A 24,679-nucleotide genomic window follows, 5' to 3' on the forward strand; every position below is an offset into this window, starting at 1 on the left:
ACTTAAAGTAGTCCCCTTCACTGTAATTTCCCCTTCTGTAGTTAGTTACCTGTGCTCAACTGTGCTCTGAAAAGACTAAATGGAAAAAATTCTCACATTAACACAATACCTTTTTTTGAGTTTTGTGGATGTAATGTCTCACTGTAGATCTCTCTCATTATTTTCCTTCCTCAATATTGTTTCCTGGGATTACAGGTATGCACTTCCACACCCATTTCACATTACTTTCACACCCATTTCACATTACTTTTTTACAGTGTATTGTTGCAATTCTTCTATTTTATTAGTTTCTGTTATAATTGTCTTACTGTTCCTAATTTATAACTTAAGATTTATTGTAACTATATTTGTCTGGGTAAAAGCATACAATGGTCATCTTGGAATTTATAGGGCTGCTTTCAGAACTGATTGAGTATACTAAAATCTGCATAGGCTCCATTCCCATATATGAAATAGGATAATATGTCATACAATGTAAGTTACACTTTAAATTATGTCAATATTTTATATATATATATATATATATATATATATATATATATTACCAACATATATGTAACAGTATGTAAATAGTTGCTATATTGAATATTTGGGGAACAATTTTTCCTGAATATTTAAAATTTCTGGTTGGTTGAACACCTAATGTGGAAATTCTGGATACTGAAGGTTAACTCTATAAAGTACTTCATTGATTTCAGGTATCTACTTGGAATGTATATCCAGAGGCTAAGCAGGAACTACAATAAGATCAAAAAGAAACTTGAACCTCTTATTTTGCCATAATTATTCACTAAATAAAATGTGGATAAATGTGATTCTCTAGCTCTTCCTCCTTCTCCTCCCCCTTCTCCTTCTCCTACCCCTCCTCCTTCTCTCCTCCTACCCTCGTTCTCTTCCTCCTTGCTCCTCTTCTTCTTCTTGTTCTTCTACTTGGGTCCAGTCTACCACTTAAGCCACAGCGCCACTTCCAGCTTTTTTCTTTTTACTTATGTGGTGCTGAGGAATCGAACCCAGGGCCTCAGGCAAGCAAGGCAAGCGCTTTACCAGTGAGCCACCTTCCCCGCCCCTCTTATTCTTATTCTTCATCCTCTTTTCTCAGTGCTGAAGATTCAACGCAGGGCCTTGCACATGCTAGCCTTGGTGTCAATCACAATTCTACATCCCAATCCTTTAGACCTTCTAAAAGGACAGTTTGAGAATTTCACAATGTTTAATAATCAACACCAATTTTCCTTTTCCTTTCTAGGCTTCAAAACAGGGAAAAGTGTGTGTGTGGGGTGGTGAAGATAAATGGGACAATCATCTCGGGAAAACTTTGCTGATTGTCATATTTTATTTTTTTTGTTCAGTTGGCATTTAAAAATATATTAGCATATAATTTAAATCCTATTTTGAAAATTTCTTCATAGGAACAAAGACTAACTAAATAATTTTTGTTGTTTATATGTATAAAGTTCAAAATGCTGTCTCTATAAGAATCTTATAAAACGTTCTTTGGACATGATTTCTGCCATCTCCTTAGAGGCAAAGCTGAAGTCTATATATTAAATATTCTAATCATCATATGCAATAATTAGGACGGATAACTCAAAAATCAATAGAAACAATGAAATATATGTCAAACATGATAAAAAGGAAAATTACCAATCAAATAGATGCTTATCATCTTGACTGTTAGAGAACAACCATCTGAGAATGTGCAGAATTACAGAAAGGAGAATATTTAAATTCAAAAGAAAGAGAAAACACTTAAAATATTGAAAGAGAAGCATGCACCAATAGGTCATGCTTGTAGTCCTAGATGCTCATGGGGCTCATTAGTGGCTAAAGAAAAGCAAGAATAAACTAGATAATATCAACTGATAACCTTTCATAATTCAAAGGACAGTATAACAGAAGTGAAAACATATCCAATAGATAGAGGACACATACTTGCTTATGTTACAATGTAAGGCTATAATGATCCTGAGTCTTAAGTATTTTTATATCTTCTAATTGTATACAAATTATTCTGAATAAGATATTTCTTTAAAGAACATATGCAAATTAATAGTCAATAGGAGGAGCAAATGAAGTAAGCTCCTCCTTAGTATGTAAGAAAAAATAAAAAAGAAAAGTCACTAATGTGACAATTATATAAAAAGACGAAACAAAATATACTAATGCATTTGTGGAGAAATTGATTTACTCCACATAGCAGATCGATTTGTATAATACTGAAATCATTTTAGCAAGCAAGTTTTCAAGTCTTCAAAAGGTCAAAGTGAATTGTATATGATCCAGCCATTACACTTCTATGTATGTATTAAAGAGAAGTAAAAAACTTGTTTGGACAGGGAATGTAGTTCATTGACAGTGCACTGGAACAGTATATGGGAGACCCTGGATATAATCCCCCAAAACAAATTTTGAAAAGACACACTGTAGAGAATGTATGATGGACAAATTCCTGTAAGTGAATTTTATATCTATTTTAATGTCTGTTCTAAAGTTTACAGAATTTCTATTTGAAGAAATGCAAGCTTGTGAAAATTACACTTGGAAAACCTCTGATTGTACAATTCACTTCCAAAGTACTAAAATGTATACAATGAAAGGAGATAATATATTGCATGTGAATTACATGTCAGTAAAAAATCTATTGTTAAAAATACTTCACACAAAACGCAGATTACCTACAAAGATGTTTTTGGTGTTGGTTAAAAACTATTTGTAAAATAGTTTTTAAAACAAAGATGTGATTTCTGTTTATTTTGAGTGTATACAAAGATAAGTCACTCAAAAAGTGCATGTGATAACTGGAATACGTAAGAATTATGTATCTTTTATAAGTAATATATAATCTTTTCTGGAAGAAACTTTTAGCAAATGAGAGAAGACAAATCTATGCATCTGCGTTTTATGAAAACCATATCTTACTTGCTCAATCCAATTGCTTTTCTCTACTTTTCTAGGAAAAAAGTATTCTCAAGATAAGAGCCAATAGCTGTGAAAAGAAAAAAAAATCACAATCATCATGATTTTTTTGTGAAAATAACACAGGAAATAAAACAATTCCACTTACGGGACTTCAGTATTAGTGTTTATGAAGATGTTACTGAATGCTAACTTCCATTGAATTTTTGGAATTTTAATTTCTACGAACATATGAAAAATAGAACAAGAAAACAAATATAGTCTTAGAGCGAACCAGCCTTGGAATAATTTTCTTAATTGTTTTGAAATTACAAAAGTATTGATACCATTAATCAAATGATCCTTTCCTTAGGAAATCATTTAAAACTGTTGATCACTTATTATAATACAAATAACAAGCAAGAATAATTTTATATAATCATTACAAATGTCATCTTACTATTATCATAAAATAGAATAAAAGGCTCGTCCCAATGTATTACCTACAAATCATTATTCTTAATTCCTAATCATTAACTAAATACCTTAAACAATCTAAATAATCATATTTTAACATAGATGTAAATATTCGATACTTTTTACTTAACATTTTCCAGGAGCATGCATTCATTTTTCTAAGAAATATTCACAGCAGTTAAAAGATGCTTTGGTGAAATTAATGTGATACTTTTTGTTGTTATTGTTTACAAGGCCTGGGCATTGTCCCTAGGCATTTTTATGTTCAAGGCCAGCAGTCTACATCTTGAAGAACAGAGCTAATTCCTGTTTTTGAGTGGTTAATTGGAGATAAGAATCTAGCAAGTATTTTTCTGTTTGGGCTAGTTTTGAAAACAATTCTAAGATCTCAGCCTCCAGAGTAGATAGAATTATAGGCATGAGTTGCTGGCACTTGGTTTGATTTTTTTTAATTTTTATAATGTTTTAAGATTTTTGCTTCATGATAATGTACATTGTTCTACACATAAATTTAGACATATATATATATATTTCTGATGACAAATTCTCTCTAAAAATGTGTGTCTTTCTACACATAACATAGAAATATATATACATATATATATATATGTATATATATTTCTGAAGACAGACATCCTCTGAAAACTTTATGCTACTATTTTTTACCTTTTTCATTTCAAAGATGTACATTCTATTTTTTCAAAAGTTTCCTGTAGTAAAATAACTAATAATTCAATAGAAAGTAGAATTTTTTACTTTCAATGGAGTTTTAGATATACACAAGATATTGTAGTAATGTTTATAAGTACATTCTTTGAAAAATTCTGTTCAAACTCTTAAATATTTGTGTGTAATCACAGTGAGAGAGGAAGTTAATTCATACTGGTTAGGAATTTGCAATGCTTCAAAAAATCTGTTCAATAATTTGTTATAAGCACATAGTCAAGCTACCTGGTATGGCTTATTTTTTTGTTTCTTTATTCAAAAATTTAACATGGTTGCATGCACAGTGATAACATTAAAATTATTACTCAAAATACAAATAATTGCAAAATCAAAGACACATATCAGACTTTCAATAATTAGCACTTATGATGCTAATAATAATAAAAATAATGACCACAATGTAGCCTGATAATGACAATGTTGTGATTGAAAATGAAAAATTATTAGACATCTCTGTAGCTAGATTTCCCACATTGAATACATAGTTATAAACAGCATTGGATTACATACAATAACAAGAGGAGAGTTTCAATATCAAGAAACACAATCACATAAACTGGTGAGACAGTAAAAACCCTAATGTTATTCTTGCAGTCTGTCTAATGTATACTTACTTTTCATGGTGGTATTGTTTTTTTTTATAAATAAAATCATTTATTTACAAATGCTGATTATTCCACATAGATAAAACATAATATGCTGAGTGCTTTCTGTTATCAACTGATCTTGTTTGTTCTAGCCTTGGGAACTTAGGAGAAAGCCTTTCACTACCCAGACAGCCATTGGCTTAGTTATATATCCCTAGAAGGTAACAACAAATGCCTCAAGCATGTTCACTCATTAGACAGAAATCGGTGGTCAGTTTTAGTTTCTCTCCAGTCCACTGGAGAAAATCTATGTATAAATTTATGAAGAACACTTGACAACAAATAAAACAAAAGAGAAATTTACATGGACTAAGTGTAATTACTTCAAATAACATTCCCATATAGATACTATTCAATAACCAATGTTTTCTATGAAGACTTAGAGTCTATGTTAAAAGAGCAGAATGATACAGGCTCCAATCTCAAGATTATCTGAGGACTGTGTTTGTGTATATGGACAGCTCTTGGCATGCCGGGCTCGAGAGGCAACATGTTCTATCTCCCTATCTCAAAACATATGTCACAGACTCCTGGGAGCTGAGGAAGTAGCTCTTCTGCCTGCTTAAACATAGATGAACAGCTAGTCAAGCATTTTCCTGATATTAGGGAAGTGGTTTGAGCTTTCTCTAAAATAGTTTAGATAATAATATACCAAGACATTGTCTCATAGGTTAAGTAAAAATGTATCTGTTGAAATATTTTGTGAATGTCTCCTGACTAAATCTTGGCAAAGATAATGCTTGCTTGTCTTTAAATACCCACTAACAATAAAGCACAGCATTCAGTGGCAATTGCTGTTTGCACTCTGCATCCCTTGTGTCCTGGTGAATTTGTGACCCTTACCCAGGGACCTCAATGCCTTAGACATATTAAGAGTTCTTCAATACATCTGTAAACACATGAAACAATTTACATAATACCACTTACATATCTGTAGTTGCCTTAAAAGAACACAGGCCTTAGAGCCAGGAGATAAAATTTATTTTTATTTCTGCATGAAAAAATTTGAGATTTTTACCAACAAACTGAATTTGAATCTTTTCTTATTTGTAAGCTAAGGTGGAAAATGTAAGGACTCTTCACTTTTCTTTTTCCTTGCTCTAGAAGTCAATAAATACATTCTTCAATATTTCTGGTAGATTACATCCATTTACAGGTGATAAATATAAGGCCTACAGTCAATGTAATGAATAAATAATGATACTAGAATTTGTGTCTGAGGTCTTCACTCTGTGTGCTTATAAGGAGCAGTAATTTGGTGATGGAGAGGACCAGTATGAAAAAACTAAGGGGAAAAAACCTACTTGTTAAAGGTTGTTTAATACTAGGTGACTACATGAAACAGGCTGGTTTCAGGGGTATAAAAAGGAGTATATAGAAACCATATTAGTGACAGAAACTGAGAAAATCTTGATGATTCATCTTATCTAACGGGAGAGAGTAGATGGGTAAGAAGAAATCTAAAGTGTTCTACATCTATGGCCAGGCAACTGTGTTAGTGATATTCTTTGTGATAAAGATTTCAGGAGGAAATGATGGATTTAGGGGAAAAAACTCGCTGAGAGTTCTGAGTTTATATTAAACTGATGCAAAGATAGGTCTGTTTAGACATCATCAAAATATCCATGACCATGAATATGAAAAAGAATAATAAAATTGGGGACATTATTAAAGGGAAGAGGAAAAGGAAAGTTCTGACACAAGTGTGAGCATTATGAGCACCAGTGTGGACAAGATTGTAAGAAAGAGATAAAGAAGGAAACAAGAAAGTAATAAACACAGATTTACACAAGTAAAGAAAGGATAGAATTTGCAGGGAGAAAAGTTCAAAACTCTTACAGAGGTATTGAAGGAAATATGCTATTTGGATTTGAAAATTAAAAGGGCATAGACAAGTTCAATAGGAACAGAGTTTTGGTAAAATGATAGAGATATGTCATATTGATGAAATTTTGAGATATGAATGTGAAGCCATAAAATTCTGGATCCAGGAATTCAACAGATCCTGTTGATTTTAAATGTTGGGAACAAATGCTTTTATCCTATCCTTAGAATAATTATACAGATATAACTGTCATGAACTTTACTTAGATGTATTCTGTGAATAGTTTTGAAGCCTTTGTTTAGCTGGGAGATTATAGATCGAACTAATACACAGACAGGACTCATTTGTCCTACAGTTCCAATGAGTTACCCATGTATCCACATCAGTTTGGGATTTCATTGAAATACCTTTAGATATGTTTAGGTATCTTATCAGCCTATCCATTAAAAATGTAGGACAAGTAATACCAATATTAGGTTGAAAATACAGCTTTACTGATGTTACTCAAGACACCTCAAATTGATTCTTCTTTAGCCATTGAGTCATCATAACTGCCAAATACTGTATTTCAATCTAGTTCTTTTCAGGGATATTTCCATTCTGAAATAACCCTGCCAATCAACCTGCCACAAATTCTTTTTTTTTTTTTTTTTTTTTTTTTTGTCGATCGTAGGGCTTGAACTCTGGGCCTGGGCGCTATCCCTGTGCTCTGCAGCACAAGGCGAGTACTCTACCACTTGAGCCACAGCACCACTTCCCACAAGTTCTTATATGTAGGAAGTGCACTTATAAACTTCAAGCTTTTATTGAATGGAAGAGTTCACACAGTACCCTCACTACTAGGAATAAATGCCTAAAAAGATAAGGCATTTTGCTGTAATGCCTTTCTTTCATTTTCTCATATACATTGGCAAGTAGAGAAGGATTCTAATGTAACAATAATACAATGGTGACTTGTATTAACACAACATTCAGGATCTAGTGTTAATTTGGATACTTACTAATTAGCTCCAAACTTTGTGGATATTTATAGTTCTCGTGGGTAATGTAATGAGCTCCAAGAAAATGTCCCTCAGGAGCCTTTCAATTATAATATGCCTTTTTGTCTCGAAATGCATTAAATTCTACACCCGCTAATGTGGGCATAGGGTTATACTGTTGAACTTTCCCCTTCAGATAGTGAGTATGACCTTATTGCTTAACAAGGAGAAAGTACCTTCTTACATAGACTGGGCATGTGCAAACAAGAAGTGGTAGCTGAACAATGTTCTTAGCAGTTTGTACAGATGAAATGGAAATAGAGCAACTGTGAACTCAGAACGAACGTGGAAAAGAAGACAAAGGAACAAAGAAGAATGTGCCAAGGAAATGCTGAAGTGCAATTTCAAATAATGTGCTCAGGTGTGAGGGTGTGATCAAAGTACAGCCAGGAAATGTAGTTCGATAACGTAGGAAAAAAAAAAAACTACTTTATACCATTCTGGGATAATCATACAAGTAGAAGCCCCTAACTCTGACTCTCAAATCAACCACAACATCATCAATTTAGGGAATATTTTCCAAGAGCAAAGTGAGAAAAAGAGGGCACATCACAGTTAGTGTTCTGATTGAAGTAATGACAATCACATTAATTTTCTTAAAATTTTCATTTATTTTGGAGCATTAAAGTGGGAAAAAGCCAAGTAAATATTTTTTCAAGAATCTAAATTAAGTGGGGGGTATGCTATTGGTCTCTTTTTAACTTGGAAGTTAAAGATTATGTCTTTTTTTTAAATTGTGGAAATAGTGCAGAGAGGGTATACAATTACATGGACAAGGTAATAAGTACGTTTCTTTTTTTTTTGGGTGGGGGTGTCCGGGTGTGGGGCCTGAACTATGGACCTGGGCACTGTCCCTCAACCCTTCAGCTCAAGGCTAATGCTCTACCACTTGAGCCACAGTGCCACTTCTGACTTTTTTCTTTTTGCTTATGTGGTGCTGAGGAATCTAACCTAGGGCCTCATGCATGCAAGGCAAGCACTCTACCATTGAGCAACCTTCCCAGCCCATGAGTACATTTCTTATCAAGCATTGTAGCCTCCTCGATTTTTTCCCCTTCCCATCCCTTCCCATTGCCCCCTCCCCCACGACACACCTCCATGCCCACCCCCACCACCCTCACCCCCCCACCTCTCGGTCAAAGTTGTTAGGTTCATTTTTCGACATAATGTCTTGTACATCTCATTGTTGCAATGGGTCCCACTGTATCCCTATTTAAAAAATTTTCCTTGTCCCTTCCCATCCACAAAGTATACCAACATCAAATACAGTGAGAACAGGGGTTATACCGTGGGGAAGGGATGTACAAAGCAACAAAAAAATCATCTTATATATATGTTAGAAATAATCGCAAGGAAGAAAAACCATTTGAATCCTTATCTTGGGGTTTATTTAGCCTAAAATTAATTTATCTGAACTTTTCTGCTTCTCTCAGACATATATTTAGTTATTGCAAATAAGGGGAACCATGAGAACTCTGTTTCTTCGGGCCTGGATTACTTCACTTAATATAATTTTTTCCAAGTCTTTCCATTTCCTAAAAAATGGGGCAATGTCATTCTTTCTGATGGAGGCATAGAATTTCATTGTGTATATATATATACCACATTTTCTTGATCATTCATCTACAGAGGGGCATCTGGGTTTGTTCCATATCTTAGCTATGGTAAATAATGCTGCAATAAACACAATTGTGCTCCTAGCTTTGGTATGGTCTTGTTTGTGGTCATTTGGATAAATGCCCAAATGTGGGATTGCTGAGTCATAGGGGAGCTCTATGTGGAGTCTTTTGAGGAACCTCCATACTACTTTCCAAAGTGGTTGAACAAGTCTACACTCCCACCAACAATGCAGTAAAGATCCCTTCAGCCCACATCCCCTCCAACATCTGTTGTTATTTGAGTTCTTGATTTTAGCAATTCTAACTGGGGTGAGGTGTTATATCCATGTTGTTTTGATTTGCACTTCCTTTATGGCTTGGGAAAGTGAGCATTTCTTCATGTGTCTATTGGCCATCCTTCTTTCTTCTTCAGAGAAGTGTCTCTTTAAGACTTTAGCTCACTTATTTATTGAGCAGTTGTTCCATTGAGGATTTGTTGTTGGGGGATTTAATTTTTTGCGTTCCAGGTATATTTTAGATATATTTTAGAACCTTGACCATTGTATGGCTAGTGAAGATCTTCTCCCAATCCGTGGGTTTTCTATTGATCTTGATAGCTATGTCCTTTGCCATTAAGAAGCTCTGGAATTTCATGCAATGCCATTAGTCCAACCTTTCCTTGATTTGTTGTGTTTCTGGGTCTCTTTTAAGGAAATTTCAGCCTGTGCCAAGGAGACCTAAGGTTTCTCTTATTCCATCCTCTAATGTTTTCAGAGTGTCTCCTTTGACTCTGAGGTTTTTGATCCATTTGGAGTTGATTCTGGTGAAGGGTGATATATTAGGATGTAGCTTTTGTTTTCTACAAGTTGTTAACCAATTTTGCCAGCACCATTAACTGAAGAGGCTGTCTTTCTTCCATCCTAATTTTTAGATTCCTTATCGAAGATTAGATGGCTATAGGGCAGTGGGTCCAGTTCTGGCTTGTCCGTTCTATTCCATTGGTCCTGAGTTCTGTTCTTGTGTCACTACCAAGCATTTTTGTTTAATATGGCTTTGTAGTAGAGTTTGCAATTTGGCATTGATATTCCTCCAACACAGTTCTTTCTGTTAAGGATCATTTTTGCTATTCGGTGTCTTTAATTGTTCCATATGAATTTTTGGATTGACTCTTCTATTTCCTTGAATAATAAGGCTAGAATATTCATAGGCAATACTTTGGAAAGTATTGCCATTTTCACAACGTTGATCCTTCTAATCCAGGATCATGGGAGTTTTTTCCACTTCCTAAGTTCTGTTTTGATTTCCTTTTTCAGGTTTTTAAATTTTTCATCATTGTGATCCTTCACTTCTGTGGTTAAGTTAATTCCTAGGTGAAGTGCCCAGATCTAAGATGCCCCCTTGCAGACTAACAGAGAGCAAGATCAATGCACACCCCAAAGAGTCGTTTATTTCAAGCTCGAGCTTGGTTCTCTGCACACTCGGTAACTGGTGACGCTAAGAGTTCCTGAGTACAAAATTAGCACTGCTTTTATAGTATCAAACAATCAAGTTTAGGGGGTTTCACACAAGTGAGTTCACAAGTTCAGGGGGTTTCCAAACAAGCAAGTTCACAATTTCAGGGGGTTTAAGTCCACCCTGATGGCACTTCCCTTTTTCTGATGGAACACTTAGGCAACTGCTCTGTTCCTTAAGGGTGGGCAGGGATGGTGGCAATCTGCGGTTTTTTGAGAACTGTTCCACTTTTGAAGTTATTCTGAGGGCAGCACAGCTACAGGTTGTTGGGCTTAATCTTAAAATGCAGTTTCTGTAGCTCTTCATTCCATCCTCTTCTAGAGCATCGGGAACCAATCATGGTCCCCTGATTGGCACAGTCTTTTATATTTACAGTTTGGTATTGGGATCTTAGAACTAAGAGATGGACTGCACTGATCTCTTTTTTCACAAGGTCCAATTGTGAGTAAAAAAATAACAGTACCAAAGGTCCTTATATTTTTTTTTTAACATTTTAAGATGTCCTTTTTTATTTATTTTTTATCAAAAGGATACCAATTTTTTTCTCAATTTTTCCCCCAAGGCTTTGTTTAGTACTCTCCTCTTCTTTACAATTCCTTGAGCTTCTTTGTGGCTAGAGTGTAAAACTGCCCATTTTTTCCTGTTGCTTGTGGAACCAAGTTATCTCAGAACAGCCTCAAAACACCACTGAGATGGAGAATTTTGCTAGATTTTAAGGCTAAGAGCAGAGCTGTGTCTTATTCCTTTTACTACCTGCATTGATAACACACTCAGATTACCATACCAGAGCCAACTAGGCTGTGACTATAGAGTGGATTTCCAGTCACTATGCACTGAAGTGCCTATGGCAAGCAAGCCAGTGATATCCTTTCCCCAAATATCCACTGTGGGAATAGAGAGGGTTTTTGGATATCACCCAAAAGAATGTCCCACAAGATCTTAGTTTTAGCAGCTTTTAACCTGGTTGTGTTTCAGGTGATTGAACCTGGAAGGAGTTCAGACTACTTTTCCATGGTGGAGGTGGTCTGAGTGATGATATAGATTTCTTCCAGGTGACTGTCAGCTGGTCTTCAAACTTTACCCATTAGGGTGTGTAGCTACAGCAGCAGGTTTCTCAGTGGCTCCAAGGGACTGTCACAGCTGATGCTGGGCTGCAAATTCCTACACAGACTGGTTAAGGATACATTGCATAGACTTGGCAGGCTTTGGCCCCGTTGGATTTTAAGACCGTTTAGACAATAGCCCAGGATAGTTTACCAAAATGACAATTTTTTTTTTACTAACCATATATTTTTGTAAACAAACACAAAAGGTTTAATCTTGTAACCATCTCCAAAAGATGCAGTCTCAACACTTGGACACCTGTTAACACTATTCTTTATGCCTATTTTTTTAATTATTATTTTATATATTATGCCTCATTTTTCCAAAACTGATTCTGGACTCTTGATCTTAAAAAGTGATTGATAGTCGAAGGTCTATATTCTGTGACTTCTTCAAGCTGACTTTAGGGGCATTGATCCTACCTAGCCAGGAACACATAACCTTAGCCTATTTTACAAAGAGGTTAACAGGGTTAGATATCATTAAGAACAATATTTTAACTTTTGACAAATGCACAAACTTTTTCTTCAGCTACAGCAGTCTCCGGCTACAGCAGTGTAGCTTGTTTAGCACTCTATTTTGTAAAAGCATCTTTTGGATGGCTTAGGAATGTGATCTCTAGTGAACCTAAAAATGCCTAAGTTACCTGTGCCGGCCCTCAGACAGATGCTAATAGAAACACACTCTAAGGTTTAAAAACGTTTTCTGAGCAGATGAATATTATGTAGCTGGTGTCAGCTCAATTACTGCCAATTAGGGCGTTTGGCACATACTTGGGTCGGGATTTAAACTATCCCCCACATTTTACAACCCTAGCTTTTTACTACTATCATTGATGACTGACAAGTTCCTGGCACTTACAAGGCAGTCATGAATATTAGACATGCTTACAACCTATCTTCCCATGATCTCCTGGCTCTGAGCAGTTTTTGAAGAGCCCCGCACAAATGACTCTATAATATGACATTTCTGGCATCCAAGCAGTGGCTTACTGCCTCTGGATGCTCCACCATTGCTTTTGTCCCAGGAATGTCTTCTCCACACTGGGAAAAATGCCTCATTGGCATTTCCCTTAGCTGGTCGCTGGACTTGGAACTCGGGGCCTGAGTGCTCTCCCTCAGCTCTCCAGCTGAAGTCTAGCATTCTGCCACTTTGAGTCCCAAAGCAACTCTGCTTACACTTTCAGCACTCTGCTGGATGAGTAGAGGTGACAGTCTTAGAGGGACCTCTTTCTGTCTGGGCTGGCTTTGAACCAGTTTGCAGATCTATGAGTCTCATAAAAGGCCACTTTACTCCAATTAAAAGCAATAAGGTGGTCAACATAGAAGTAGCTTTTAAGCATGCTCTTACCTAAAACTTATTAAGAGCCAAAGCTACATCTGAGAAATTTGTACGAATCCTCTGTGCTTTGCTCTGGGCTTGCTGGAAACTGTTAAAAAAAATCTATAAGAACAAACTTGAATAGCAATTATTTTGGTAATCCTAAATTTTTGTGCAATTTGAGGCAAATGTTAAGAACAATTTTACTTTTAAACTTTATATCCAAAAATCCATTCCTAATTTTTAAGCTTCTTATTATTCTCTTTCAATATTTTATACTTCAGTATTTATTTGCGTTTTGAAAAGATACTTTAAAATCTTAAGGCAAAGTGTCATTCATTGTCTCTTATCTGATTGTTTTAAAACAGATACACATTGAAAACTTTTAAACTTACATAACAATTTTTCCTTAATGGAAGAATTACAATTACTGTCACTGTACCAAGAAGCTAGGCTTAACACCTTTATAACTTTTAAAAGCATCCTAATTGTAGAACATCATTAAAAGCAAGTCACATTATACAAATAAACTTTTTTAGCCCTCTTTTTAAGGCCTTATTAATTTTAATTTTAATACATCCAAGGGGCAGTTTTAGCAATACAAATCAGATCACTACATAAGTAATTTTTATCATCATGTTTTTCAATGTCTATGTGCAAGGAATAAGGAGAGAACAAAGATGGGCCACTCGGCATCTCCTAAGGAATAGGCACGCACCCAATCCGGCTCTCTAGGGTTAGATTCACTGAATTTGTGCCAAATTTCCATCTTTTATCATGCATGGACTCTTCCCTGCACCTGTCCCACCATCTGTGGACTCCCCCGAGGGTCTGTCCCACCATGCATGACCAGCTGAATTGAACTTCTACCTGCTCACCCTCACCCCTAAAGGTAGATCTTCTGTTGGCTTCTAAGTTTTTCCCTTTTCTTTTCTTTTTCCTTTTCTTGGTTCTTAAATAAAATATAGTTTTAGACAGACAGAACAGGTAACATTTTTTGACAGTGTAAAACTAACCTTTATATTTAAATTTTTAGTATTTATCCCCAAATTTTTGCCAAGGGAACTAAATCCCAACAGCCAATGCATTTTAAAATATTAGGTTTTTAAATACCAGATTTTCTAATTTTTAAGTTAAAGAATTTCTAAAAAGCCATTTAAAACAATATAAAAGTACTTTAAAATTTTGGTAATGTCCAAACCTCATAACATTTTATATTTTAAATTTTAACTCACCTAATTGTTACAGAATGCTGACAATTTTTATTTTGAACATGTTCACAAACACATACAGAACACTCACACAGATCTTAAAGCACACAAAAATCAAAATCAGTTGTATGTATATTTTTAATTTTTAAACAAAAAATTAAGACAATTTTTCTTTTAAACTAAGTACCTTTGTTGAGCTTCATTTTCCCAGAGCATGCTTGTTTAGCAAGGCAATTTACCAATGGATATTTTTAATGCCTTCTGTTGGAGGAGGGCTGGGGGAGGGGGTTGCATGAAACTAAACTGGCCTGATTTTTTTATCCAATTTTAGACAAGAGCACTTTTTAAATTTTTACATTGTCAGGACTAGTTTAAAAGTCCAAACCAGGCACATAGCCTTCCACACCCTCCCCACTGGCAGACTCCACAAGGAGAAAATGTGGCCTGAGGCGTCAAGGGAACCAACTTTCCACGCCTCATAGGAAGGGGGGCATAGCACGTCTGTGACTGAGCCCAGCTAGGGGCTGGAACTTTTATTCCCCCAGAAATGTTCAAATAAATAACAAAAACACAAATAACACAAAAACCAAGTATCCCCACTTAAAACTGGTACCAATTCTAAAACAGAACTACACAACAACCAAAAGCTGAGTTGGGGACTAATGGGCCCCCAGTTCATCCTTATCAGAACTCTGCACCATTCTCACTCAGCAAGCTGAATCCAGAGTCTGGTGAGTGAGCTGGCCACCTTCACCAAGAACTTCCCCACCTCAGAAAACAGAACAGAAACCACTCCAAAGTAAACAAGACAGACAAGTGGCCACAAAGACAAAATCAGGTCTCAGTGAATGGGGTGACATCTCACCATTACTCACAAGTGGGACTCAAATCCATTTACCATGGGATTTGAATCCCCTCTACTCACCTCCGGATGATTTTTCATTTAGATTCCTGCAAACGTGACACATGGGCCTTCCAAGGAGGAGGAGAATTCCCAGTCATCTTGGAGCAAGGGAAAGAAGTCTCTAGTGGCCATCCCTTCAGACTGACAGATTCTCCCACATGCTCAGACCTCCCTGGGCCAAGGCCTGAGGCTAAAATCTTGCTGGGGACACTTGCAGGTAGTCAGTGGCAGTTTCTTCCTGAATATGGTTGATAAATTGAAGGTGCCAAATCAGAACGACAAACAAAACACTCAACAGAAAGACACAAATAAAGAAAAAGACACATACTGAGGGTTGTAAATTGCCAACCAGAAAGTGCCAGACTTAGATGGAATATTCTCCAAAAAATGTCCACATGAAAGTGCCAGACTACAGATGGAAAATTTCCACAAAAATGTTGCACTAAACAGCAATTCACCCAGATGGGGACTGGGGAATTCTCTCACAGACCCCATGGCAGCCCTATATTGCGTCCTACAAGACTCTTTGCCAACCAGAATACAGATCCCGCGGGAAACCCAGAATTACAGGTACAGAACCTGCAGGCAACCAAAAATAGAGAACGGTAATGACTCAAATTACTGGCCGGGATTTTCACGACTCCATGCTTTGGGGTCTGGGTGAGTTTATGGGGAGGGCATCCCGGATGAGCCCCCAGATGAAGTGCCCAGATTTTGGATGCCCCCTAACAGACCACCAGAGACGATGATCAATGCAAACAGCAAAGAGTCGTTTATTGCAAGCTCGAGCTTGGTCCTCTGCACACTAGGTAACCGGTGGCGCTAAGAGGCCCTGAGCACAAAATTAACACAACTTTTATAGTATCAAACAATAAAGGTAAGGAGGTCTCCACACAAGCAAGTTCAGAGGGTTTCCACACAAGCAAGTTCACAAGATCAAGGAGTTTAGGTCCACCCTGATGGCACTACCCTTTTTCTGATGGAACAATTAGGCAACTGTTCTATTCCTTAAGGATGGGAAGGATTGGTGGCAACCTGTGGTTTTTTGAGAACTGTTCCTCTTTTGAGGTTATTCTAAGGGAAGCACAACTACAGGTTGGTGGGGTTAATCTTAAAATGGGGTTACTGTAGCTCTTTACTAGGTATTTTATTTTTTGTAGAGCCATTACGAATGGAGTTGCTTTCCTGATTTCAGCCATGCTTTTCTTATTGTTGGCATACAGAAAAGCCATGGATTTTAGAGGGTTAATTTTATACCCTGGTACTTTGCCAAAGTTTTGAATCAATGATTAAATTGAGAGTGGAGTCCGTGGGATTCTTTAAATACAAGATCATGTCATCTGCAAAGAGGGAGAGTTTTACTTCATCTTTCCCCATTTGGATCCCTTTTAGGTTTGCATCTTGTCTTATTGCCGAAGATAGGTATTCTAATACTAAATTGAAGATAAGTAAAGAGACTGGACATACTTGTCTGATTTCTGAGTTAAGAGGAAATGGCTTTAGTTTTTCATCATTAAGTATAATGCTGGCTGTAGATTTGTCATATATAGCCTTTATTGTATTGAGGCAGGTTCTCTGGATTCCTAATTTTTCCAGAACCTTCATTGTAAACGGGTATTGGTTCTTGTTAAATGCTTTTTCTGCATCTATTGTGATAACCATGTGGTTCTTATTCTTGCTCTTGTTGATGTAATGAATTATATTAATTAATTTGCATCCCTGAAATTAATCCTGTTTGATCATGATGAATGATTATTTGGATGAATAGTTGAAGTCCATTGGCCTAAATTTTGTTGAGAACTTTTGCTTCAATGTTCTTGAAAGAAATGGGTCTATACTTCTCTTTCGTTGATGATTCTCTGCCTAGTTTTGGGATAAGGGTTATGATGGCTTCATAGAATGAGTTCGGTAGTGAACTTTCTCTTTCAATTTCATTGAAGATTTGAAGGAGTATTGGTGTGAGCTCTGCTTTGTAGGCCTTGTAGAATTCCACTGTAAATCCCTCTGATTCTGGGCTTTTCTTCGATGGGAGGTCTCTTATTGCTGTTTCTATTTCAATGCTTTATACGGACCTTTTAAGATGGTTCAACTGATCTTGGTTTAGTTTCAGCATGCCAATATTTGCTAGGAAATGGTCCATTTTTGCCAAGTTCTCAACCTTATTAGCATAAAGTTTTGAGAAGTATTCCCTTATAGTGTTCTGAATCTTGGTAGTTTCTTTGCTGAAGTTTCCATTCTCATCTCTGAATTTATTTATTTAGCTGTGTTCTATTCTTTTTCTATGTTTTGCTAAAGGTCTGTCTTTTTGTTAATCTTATCGAAGAATCAACTCTTTGTTGTGTTGATCCTTTGTATGTTTTTTTTTTTTTTAGATTCTAATTCGTTTAATTCTGATTTAATTTAATGATTTCTTTCCGACTACTGAATTGGGGTTTATCTTGCTGCTGTTTTTCAAGGAGGTTCAGATCTGTCTAAATTTTTGATTTTAGCTCTCTCCAATTTGTTGATATAGGAACTCAGAGCTATAAAATTGCCTCTGAGTACTGCCTTTGCTTTGTCCCAGAGGAGCTGGTAATTTGTATGTTCATTTTTGTTGAATATCATGACCATTTGAATTTCTTTCTAATCTCTTCTATGACCCACTGGTGATTCAACAGTGTGTTGTTCAGCATCCAAATGTTACAGAACTTTCTTTGGTGGCTTTTGGTGTTGAGTTCTAAATTTATTCCCTTGTGTTCTTAGTAATGCAAGGTATAACTTCAATATTTCTGAATTTGGACAGGTTTGCTTTGGACCTAAAATGTGGTCTCTTTTGGAAAATGTTCTGTGTGCTGCTAAGAAAAACGTGGATTTGATGCTGCTGGGTGAAATATTAGGTAGATGTCTGTTAAATCTAGTTGTTTAGATTTGTGGTTTCTCTGTTGAATTTTTGCCAATTTGATATATGAAGTGGGGATAGGAGTGTGAATTAATTAATGTCTTTGGATCTATGTGAAAATTGACGGAATGTAGTGTTTCTTGTATAAATTTGGGTGCTCCGTGGTTTGGTGAATAGAGATGTAGAATTGTAATATCCTCCTGAAGGAGCTATCCCTTAATTAGTATGTAGCATTTTTTTATCTAGTCTCACTAATTTCAATTTGAAGTCTATTTCATGTGATATTAGGATTGCAATTCCCACCAGTTTATGGGAGCCATTTGCCTGGTAGATTTTGTTCCAGCCTTTCACATTCAAAATGTGTTTTTTTATGGACCAGTTCTGACTTCTGAAGGCAGAGATAGAAGGATCTTGCTTTTTAATCCAACTAGACAGTCTATGTCACTTAATTGGAGAGTTAAGTCCAGAGTTAGGAATGAGCGGTGTTTGAGAGTTCCTGCAATGTTATCCACCTTTTGGGAGTTTCAGTGACTGGATTCTTCCTATTGTTGTTGGATTCTCAGTTTGGGTGCAGTTTCTTGGCCTTTATTGTGGTCTTGTTGATTTTCTATGTGTAGGCATCTTTAAGTATCTTTTATAGGGCTGGCTTGGTGGAGATATACTGTTTCAGTTTTTCTTTGCTATGGAAGGCTTTTATTTCACCTTCGGTTATGAAGGAGAGTTTAGTTGGTTACACTGTTCTTGATTGATAGTTGTCTTTAGATCATTGCAGGCTCTTCTTGCTTTAATTGTCTTGCTGAGACATCTGAGGTGATTCTAATTGGTTTCCCTTTATAAGTGGTTGACTTTTACTCCTTGACAGCTTTAAGGAACTTTTCCATTGTCTGAACTGATCCTGTGCGAATTATAATGTCATGGTGGGATATCCTATTCTTGTCTGGTCTATTTGGGGTTCTAAAAGCTTCTTGTATCTGAATAGGCCTATCTTTTTGCATGTTTGGGAAATTCATTTCTAGGATCCTATGAACAAAATTTCCTAGAACATTAAGTTCTGTCTCTATTTGATCCTCCACACCCATTATCCTCAGATTAGGCCTTCAGATGGTGTCTTCCAAATGGTGAATAGATGTATCATATTTTTTGGATTTGTCTTGGATAGTTGTATGTTCTTTCTCTATAATAACCTGGCTGTCCTCACTCCTTCAGATTCGATGTTCTGCATGGTCTAACCTACTGTCAAGACTTTCTATTTTTTTTTCTTTCTTTTCCTTCTAATTGGTTGGCATTGATGGCTTCAAATTCTTTGTTGGAACTTTGTTTATGATCTTGTATGAACTTCGTTACTTCCTTAATTTTGTGCTCAGTGTTTATTCTAAAATCACTTAGTTGATTGGTTATGGTTTCCTTGAACTCCCATTCCTTCTGTTGGGCTCCATTCAGCATTCCCTTTGTGATTTACCTGAATTCTTTCAGCTGTCTGTTTATAGGTTCCATGAAAACCTCTATTGATTTTTGTGTATTCTCATCCCCCTTTCACAATTCCTGTATAACTCTTTGATTAGCTTCCTCTCGTTCACACAATTCCTGTCTTTCTTTTTGACTGTTCTCAGCCTGCTCACACAATTCCTTTATTGCTCATTGACTCTTCTCAACCTGCTCACGCAATTCTTATATCACTCTTTGAGTAGTTCCTCATGCTCACGAGATTCCTGTATTGATCTTTGGTTTGCCTCTTCTCTCTTCCTATTATGCTCATCCTGAGACTTTTGCAAGTTTTCAATCATTTCATTCACCTTGTTTAGCAGTAGTGTTTGTAGAGCTTTTTTGGAACTCTCCTCTGGATTATTCATTAACTGTTCTGTCACTTGATTATCATGAATGGGAGTTGAGATTCCCAGATTTGTCATTTTTCTTGTGTTTTCTGTCTTGTTCTGTCCATTTGGTATGAAATAACATTGTGTGCTAAAATAGTATTCCAAAGCAAGCATCAACCAGAGTCCTGTATTTGTACAGTCAAAATGGCTGCAGATAAAATGTAGTTCAACAAATACAATCTATTCAAACAAGTATGGATTAACTTTGAACAACAGAGAAGAATTTGGCAAACCAGAAATTATTAGGTTTAGGGAAATATGTGGGAGAAATAGGCTTAGATGTATGTGGAAAGGTAAAAGGAGAGTGAATTTAATCAAGTCCTAATTTCAGGGAAGGAAAAGTATTGGACAGAATGTTAAGAGAGAAATTAAAAAAAAAAAAAAAGAAAAAATGGAAAAAGAACAATTGAAATTTAAAAAGTGAAACTCAAAATTATGTAAATGGAAAGAAATCTTATTGAGAGAAGAAAAGGGTAGGATGAGAGGAGGGGAGGAACAGAAAGGAAATGTCAAAACCTAAAAAATAAAAATCCTTAAAATTAGTTACTTGAAAGTTATGTAGGTATAAAGAGATAATGCTGCTATTAAAGAATGTAAGCCTAAGAGTTTGTGAATAGAGTAATAATTTTGTGGATTATGTGTGTACCTAATGGGGGATAACATATAATAATTGATGAAGGTTATATATCTACAGCTGCACAGAACAGCAATTAAGGCATGCAAAAAAGAAAGAGAAAAAATGAAAAGAATAAAAAAGAGGGGGACGTAAGCTACATAAAATATAATTCACTCTTTCTTGTCTACTCTCCAGCCACCATGAGGGACAGAAGAGATGGTTTTAGAAGGAAAAGTTTCTACTCTTCCCATTTTTCAAGAGACAGTTCCCCCCATAAAAGGGAGCATCCATTTTTCAGAGTCACCTGGAGGTCGAAAGGACTCTCCACACAACAGATCTGGCTCCAGTTTCAGCAGCAGGGGTTACTCTCCAGGACAGAGCAGAGCATATTCATTCCACAAGTCTCAGCATAGTTGTGGTGCCTGAACTGTGGCCCTGGGCACTGTCCCTCAGCTCTTCAGCTCAAGGCTAGCGCTCTACCACTTGAGCCACAGCACCACTTCCAGTTTTTTTTTCTTTTTGCTTGTATGGTGCTGAGGAATCGAACACAGGGCCTCATGCATGCAAGGTAAGCACTCTGCCACTGAGCTACCTCCCCAGCCCTCTAGTCAGTCTTTGAAAACATCACAAGACACGTCACCTTCAAGGTCTTCAGCAGTTCCTTCATCAAAGGTTCATCGGCAACACTCCGAAACTTTCGGGATGGTTGTGAAAATGCTGATTGAAAAAGATCGTTCATTAGAACAGTCAATACAGTTGGCACTGAGGTAGAATTTACATGAAATAGGTGAGTATTGTGTTGAAGAATTGAAGCATTAAATTGCAGAGTATGATAATTCTGCTTAAGAGTTTGGAGAGCATTTTTAGAAGAATTAGTGTTTAGGTATAATAAACATTAAAAGAAATCTTTCTAGATATAACCACCCCCCCTCCTCCACCTGTGGAACTGTGTAAATCTTTAATATACAGGACTTTTGTGATGAAGAGCAATGTTTTATTTGGCCATATTTCCAATTCAGTCAAAGGTCTAAAATAGTCTTTGAAAGATACTTTAGCTATAATTTTTTTCTAAACATAAAGTCACTTAATTCATATTCCCCCAGCAACTCCCCGTCTCTCCCCCTCAAACGATGGTTAATTTGCTAAGATTTGGTAAAGCAATCCTGGAGACTAGCTCTTTGTACTTTCTATATTCTACTTTCTTCCATAACATATGCTGATTTGTTTGGTCATTTGAGTGTAATTTATAGGTAGAGATCATTCCACTTAAAATGATAGTCTTTTGCATTCTTGAAACAGAGATCGCCATGTGAAAACTGTACCATTTTGAGTTGTGAATTTTTTTTTTTTGCTAACTCTTTTGTTAGTCCTTTAGCAAGTTGAGGATATCATCCTAATAAACAGTATCCTGGTATCTTAGTGTATATTTGCTTTCAGAACAGTTCTCATTCAGCAACAATACAACTTTCAAAATTCTAAATCATAACTTCAAATTTTTTTCTCAAAATAAATAACAGTGTTTTCTCTTAAAATACTCATGAATGTTTGGAGTACTGTAGCTGATCAAATCTTAAATATCATACAGTAAGAATAAAAGAAAGCAATTTCAGGTGGAAGATGAGTATTTTAAAAATGAAATTACTGCAATAACTTTCTGCAGAAAAACTCAGCAAATATAGGAGATTGGAGTTTAACATTTTCATAGACCCATACTGGTTTAAACCATTTTTCAAACTATTCTTTTATTAGTCTCTATAATATGAGTGTTTTGTTCTGCTGACTTTTTTGGGGGGTTGGGTTCGGTTATGGGGCCTGAACTCTGGGCGTGGACGCTGTCCCTCAGCTCTTCAGGTCAAGGCTAGTGCTCTACCACTTGAGCCACAGCGCCATTTCTGGCTTTTTTCTTTTTGCTTATGTGGTGATGAGGAATCAAACCCAGGGCCTCTGGCATGCAAGGCAATCGCTCTACCAATGAGCCACGTTCCCAGCCCCTGTTCTGCTGACTTTTAAATGTCTTAACCTTCAAAAATGTTCTTGAAAGAAACAACGGAGAATTAGTAAGTTAGCAAGCAATCTGTGTGTGTACCAGTCCCTCATGAGTGAGCCAACCAAATCATGAGTTAGTTAAGAATTTAACAGGGACCATTAGAATATTCCATTTATTTCCTGGCCATTTTCAGCAGTCCTGTGCATTGAACCAAAATAAAATTTTGTAGCATTAGTTAATACGGAAATTTTTAACAATTATATTTGTTATTACTGCCCAATTGCATTATACTCCCATTCTTTTTCCATTTCTACCATGTTTTCACTTCAATTCTGGCCTAATTCTATGCCCTTTATTGTTGCCTTCATCTAAAAGTTCCTAAAGTTTACATTGAAAGTGGAAATAGCAATATAAATAATTTTAATGTAGCTTATGATGCGTGCTTCAAAATATGTGTTATATCATTTTACAAGTTTTGATGAAAGCAATTTAAGTTTTCTAAGACCACCTTAATTTTCCTGTCTTTGAAATCTAACTTCTTAACTTTTCCATCATTTATAAACTATAAGCCCAATAAAAGTTCCATATGTTATCTGCTATTCTTCAGTGTAAATAGTGATGTGTTGCTCACTTTAGAAAGATCAAGACATCATTGATGTTGATTTTATTTTATCCTCTCAGTGTTTTTTTCCTTAAATATTCTGTTCCCAGAATTCAGTTCCTTTAATCAAGATTTTATTACAAGTAAAATTTGAGACACTACCATAGGCAGAGGAGTTATTCACTTTATTGAAATTATTAAGTGTTTACTAACATATATTTCAGTACAGGCACAAGCATTTAAAGCTGTTATAGCTTGCCATTGGCAGCATTCTGATAAACTTGTCAGTGTTTAACAGCAAAATGCTCTTATTTGAAGATTCTTGTTTTTGATTAATGCCCAAATGATGTGACAAAACTTTTATTGTCTTACCATAAAGTTTTCATGACCAACAGGGAAAATAGATATTGTAAAGCTTTTTGTGAATTAAAAAAAAAATACAAAATAAAGCAACCAACTTTAAATAAAAAATATATAATTTCACTGTATTGCTATAGTAAATATTATTCTATGTGTATTACTTTTTTAAAAAAATGAACACTATTTGGCATCTAATTTGAATTAATTACCCCCTTCTTTATCAGAAGGTCCTCAACTTGAACGTTATCCAACTATACAATATTTTCATAATATATTTGCCATTATTTTGAACAAAACCCAAAATTTTAGTATTGTCACATAGTAAAACAGAAAATAGTTTAATTCTCTGGAAACTCCTAACTTTTAAAACTGAATAATTGTTAAGAGGACAGAATATATGTGTTCTTCAAAATTACTACAAATACTAACTACTCATTTTCAAATTCTGAACCAGAATTTTGACATTCAAATTTTGAAAGTCTCTGGTACACAGACATACAGAGACATTCAAAACAGTACTTATTTGCATCTTATTTAATTCTGCTATAGCTGCAGTTTCAATGGGGGTTTGAGGAATCAACAGAAAATATAGCCACATTCTGGTAGAGGATAAAACTACGATGTGTAATAATTAATTCCTCAAGAATAAGCTATTATTTCTATGACCATCAATCCCAAGCTTTTATGCCACAAAGTCATCCTAGCCCAACAATTTCCCACTTGTAAGGTGCACCTTAAAATTCCCTTAATTCACATCATGAATAGCTTATCACTATTGCAAAAAAATACTACACTTCTGCTAATGTGATGCCCTTCCTATTGTGGAAAGAACACTACACTAAACTTTGCTGCAACATTTCCCTCCCAGTGTATTCTTGAAATCAGAACACTTGCAAATATTATTTATATTTATATTTTTATCTATCATAGATAGTCAGGAGACTAAGATCAGAAGATTATGGTTCAAAGCCCACCCAGGGAGGAAGGGTCCTTAGATTCTCATCTCTAATAAGCTGCTCAGAAAAAGCCAGACAAAAGTGTCACTGAGGTTGAGTGGTAGGGCGCAAGCCTTGAGCAAAAATCGGCTCAGAAAGAGTGGCCAGC

At 35.8% G+C, this 24,679-nt stretch overlaps 1 pseudogene; it reads left to right on the forward strand.

The window, feature by feature from the left end:
- The first annotated feature begins 15,867 nt into the window (after positions 1-15,867).
- On the forward strand, positions 15,868-21,494 carry LOC122097216 (annotated as a pseudogene).
- Positions 21,495-24,679: the final 3,185 nt, after the last annotated feature.

This window comes from Dipodomys spectabilis, unplaced genomic scaffold (genome assembly GCF_019054845.1).
Source record: "Dipodomys spectabilis isolate Male_0828 unplaced genomic scaffold, ASM1905484v1 ptg000418l, whole genome shotgun sequence".
Lineage (NCBI taxonomy): Eukaryota > Metazoa > Chordata > Mammalia > Rodentia > Heteromyidae > Dipodomys > Dipodomys spectabilis.